The following is a 4,337-nucleotide window of genomic DNA, read 5'->3' on the forward strand; positions in this document are numbered from 1 at the left end:
TGTTCAGATTACCACTTTGAGATAGGTGGTACTGCAGCTCAAAGCAAAAGCTTAATAGCAAAAGAGTAAAAACAATTACAAGGCAGAGCTGAAATTGGTGCGGACGCAAACCAAAGAAATGCATCAGGGGCTCTTCCTGGAGGAGGAAGGGGAGGTGATTGTTTAGTGGTATTGTTGCTGGACTAGTAATCCAGGGACCCAGGGTAATACGCTGGGTTCAAATCCCACCACGGCAGATGATGAAATTTGAATTCAATAAAAACCTGGAATTAAAAGTCTGATGATCATGAAACCATAGTCAAGTGTAAAAATGCATCTGGTTCACTAATGCCCTTTAGGGAAGGAAATGTGACTGCAGACCCACATTAATATGGTTAACTCTTAAACACCCTCTGAACAAGTTGCTACAAAGTCACAAAAAAAATCTGACAGACGAGTCAAACAACAGCCTGACATAGTCCTTCTTCCTGGAATCATATCTTACAGATACCATCAACACCTCCACCCCTGGGTATGGCCTGTGCTACTGGCAGAACAGACCCAGCAGTGATAGCAACACAGTGGTATACAGTCATGAGGGAGTTGCCCTGGGAGTCCTCAACATTGACTCCAGACCCCATGAAGTCTCATGGCATCAGGTCAAACATGGGCAAGGAAACCTCCAGCTGATTACCATGTACTGCCCTCCCTCAGCCGATGAATCAGTGCTTCTCCATGTTGAATACCACTTGGAGGAAGCACTGAGGGTGGCAAGGGCACAGAATATACTTTGGGTGTGGGTACCATCACCAAGAGTGGCTCAGTAGCACCATTACTAACTGAGTCCTAAAGGACAAAGCTGGGTCTCTCAGACTGGATCTGTGGCAGGTGGTGAGGAAAAAACACACTTGACCTCACCCTCACCAATCTGCCTGCTGCAGACACATCTGTCCATGACAGCATTGGTAAAAGTGACCACCACACAGACCTTGTAGAGATGAAGTCCTGCCTTCACATTGAGGATACCCTCCATTGTGTTAGTGGCACTACCACCATGCTTGATGGAATAGATTTCAAACAGATTTAACAACTCAAGACTGTGCATCCATGAGGCGCTGTGGGCCATCAGCACCACAGAATTGTACTCAAACACAATCTGTAACCTCATGGCCCGGCACATCCCCCACTCTACCATTACCATCAACCCTCTTCAATGACAAGTGTAGGGGGGCATGCCAGGAGCAACACCAGGCATACCTGGTGAAGTTATAACACCGGACTACTTGTGGGCCAAGCAACAAGTGATAGACAGGGCTAAGCGATCCCACAAACAATGGATCAGATCTAAGCTCTGCAGTCCTGCCACATCCAGTCGTGAATGATGGTGGACAATTCAACAAATCACTGGAGGAGGAAGCTCCACAAATATTCCCATCCTCAATGATGGAGGAGCCCAGCACATCAGTGCAAAGGATAAGGTTGAAGTATTTGCTACAATCTTCGGCCAGAAGTGCCAAATGAATGATCCATCTTGGCCTCCTCCAGAGGTCCCCAGCATCACAGATGCCAGTCTTCAACTAATTCAATTCACTCCACATGATATCAAGAAACTGCTGAAGGCACTGGACACTGCAAAGGCTATGGGCCCTGACAATATTCTGGAATATTGTGCTCCAGAACTTGCCGTGCCCCTACCAAGCTATTCCAGTACAGCTACAACACTGCCATCTACCAAGCAATGTGGAAAATTGCCGAGGTATGTCATGTACACAAAAAACAGGACAAATCCAACACAGCCAATTATCGCCCCATCAGTCTACTCTCCATCATCAGTAAAGTAATAGAAGGGATCATCAACAGTGTTATCAAGAGGCACTTGCTTAGTAATAACCTGCTCACTGATGCCCAGTGTGGGTTCCGCTAGGGCCACTCAGTTGCTGACCTCATTACAGCCTTGGTCCAAACATGGACAAAAGAGCTGAACTCTCGAGTCGAGTTGAGAGTGACTGCCCTTGACATCAAGGCCACATTTGACGGAGTGTGGCATCAAGGAGCCCTAGCAAAACTGGAGTCAATGGGAATTGGGGGAAAATTCTCTGCTGGTTGGACTCATATCTAGCACAAAGGAAGATGGTAATGGTTCAGGAGGTCAGTCATCTCAGCTCCAGAACATCACTGCAGGAGTTCCTCAGGGTAGTGACTTCGGCCCAACCATCTTCAGCTGCTTCATCAATGACCTTCCTTCCACCATAAGGTCAGAAGTGGGGATGTTCGCTGATGATTGCACAATGTTCAGCACCATTCACGATTCCTCAGATATTGAAGCAGTACATGCCCAAATGCCATAAGACCTGGACAATTTTCAGGCTTCAGCTGACAAGTGACAAGTAACATTCGTGCCACACAAGTGGCAGGCCATGACCATCTCCAACAAGAGAGAATTCAGCAATCACCCCATTATGGCATTAACATCACTGAATCCCCCACTATCAACATCCTGGTGGTTACCATTGACCGGAATCTAAACTGGACTAGCCATTTAATACTGTGGCAACAAGAGCAGGTCAGAAGCTAGGAATCATGTGACAAGTAACCTACCTCCTGACTCCCCAAAGCCTGTCCACTATCTACAAGGCACAAGTCAGGAGTGTGATGAAATACTCCCCATTTTCCTGGATGAGTGCAGCTCCAACAACGTTCAAGAAGCTTGACACCATCCAGGACAAAGAAGCCCGCTTGATTGGAACCGCATCCACAAACATTCACTCCCTCCACCATCGACACACAGTAGCAGCAGTGTGTGCCATCTATATGATGCACTGCAGAAATTCACCAAGGATCCTTCAACATCACCTTCCAAACCCACAACCACTACCATCTAGAAGAACAAGGGCAGCAGATACATGGGAACACCACCACCTAGAAACACCCCTCCAAGTCACTCACCATCCTGACTTTGAAATATATCACCGCTCCTTCACTGTCGCTGGATCAAAATCCTGGAACTCCCTTCCTAACAGCACTGTGGGTGTGCCTTCACCACTTGGACTGCAGTGGTTCAAGAAGGCAGCTCACCGCCACTTTCTCAAGGGCAACTAGGCATGGGCAATAAATGCTGGCCCAGCCAGCGACACCCACATCCTATGGATGAATTAAAAAAAGATGCAACGGCTCTATAATGATTGGTTGCAAGAGCTCAAGCAGATGGCCTTGGAATTTCTGAACCAACAGAGCAAAGATCCCTCAGAGCTAGCACTTAAGTTAAAGAAAGCCGAACAGCCCAAAGCACGTTACAAGTAGCTTGTGACTTGTACAGAATGGTTCTCGCCAAGACAGAGGGAATGCTGAAAGACCTTCGGAGAAGCTTGCAAAAGGAGGAGTATGTATGGAAAGGGAAGAAAGCAGAGTCCGAGGCACAAGATCAGAATGCACAAAAACATGTAAAATCATTAGAGGACACCCTGGAGAAGATGAAGCCGGAATTCCAAAACACAGAACAGATGAAGGAGCTGGTTACTGAATTGGAAGCACAGCTAGAATACCAATTAGAATCTGCACACATACAATGTCAGTAATACTTAGTAGAAATAAAAGAATTGAGCAAGAATCACAACATAACAGCATTATAAAGCCAGCTTGAAACAGACAAGAAAGAGGTACAGAAACACAGTGAGGAACTTTCACAGGTGAGGCAGTGTCTATGTGAAATGGAAACCCATATGCGTGATAGAGAGCAGGTTGTGTCACTGACTGATCAAGTTGAGCAGGAGCCTGCCAAGCTTAAAACCCAGTTGGATGAAACCGTGATCAATGAGCAGACACAGAGGCTGGCTGAAGAATTTGGGAAGGGCCAGAGATCTGCATGAAACTTTTAGAAAGAGCTGGAGAAGTTGAGAGCAGCTGGGAACTGTGTCACCTTTGATAGAGAGGATATTGTTCAACTAAAGCAACAGACTAGAAAGAACAAACAGTTTTTTGTTCATGTGTGTTAATTATATTTATGGACTACTGTATGTGTGTTGAATAACATGCAAATGATAGGGCATTGAATGAAAAGAGGGATCTTCGGATAAATACCTTTGTACACTGTGGCTTGTCATACTCATGTGACCTCTGATCTCATCTTATGTTAAGAATGGTTCTGGGCAGTAGCCATTTTACACCCCCGGAACACTAACTGAAGCATTCATGTGCCTCTTAATGTGAGATTGCATCCTTTGATTTGAATTTAGCTGGAAGAATACTAGAATTGATTATGACAGCACATGTGAAAACAGCTTCACTGCCAACAATCCTCCACCCACCCCTACCCCACATTCCCCCACCTCGTCTGATAAGGTGTGCTGCAGGCACTCTGT

At 46.1% G+C, this 4,337-nt stretch overlaps 1 pseudogene; it reads left to right on the forward strand.

Annotated features, from left to right (window-relative positions):
* The first annotated feature begins 3,141 nt into the window (after positions 1-3,141).
* LOC144687157 (ribosome-binding protein 1-like) lies at positions 3,142-3,971 on the forward strand (annotated as a pseudogene).
* Positions 3,972-4,337: the final 366 nt, after the last annotated feature.

This window comes from Cetorhinus maximus, chromosome 12 (genome assembly GCF_964194155.1).
Source record: "Cetorhinus maximus chromosome 12, sCetMax3.hap1.1, whole genome shotgun sequence".
Classification (NCBI taxonomy): Eukaryota; Metazoa; Chordata; class Chondrichthyes; order Lamniformes; family Cetorhinidae; genus Cetorhinus; species Cetorhinus maximus.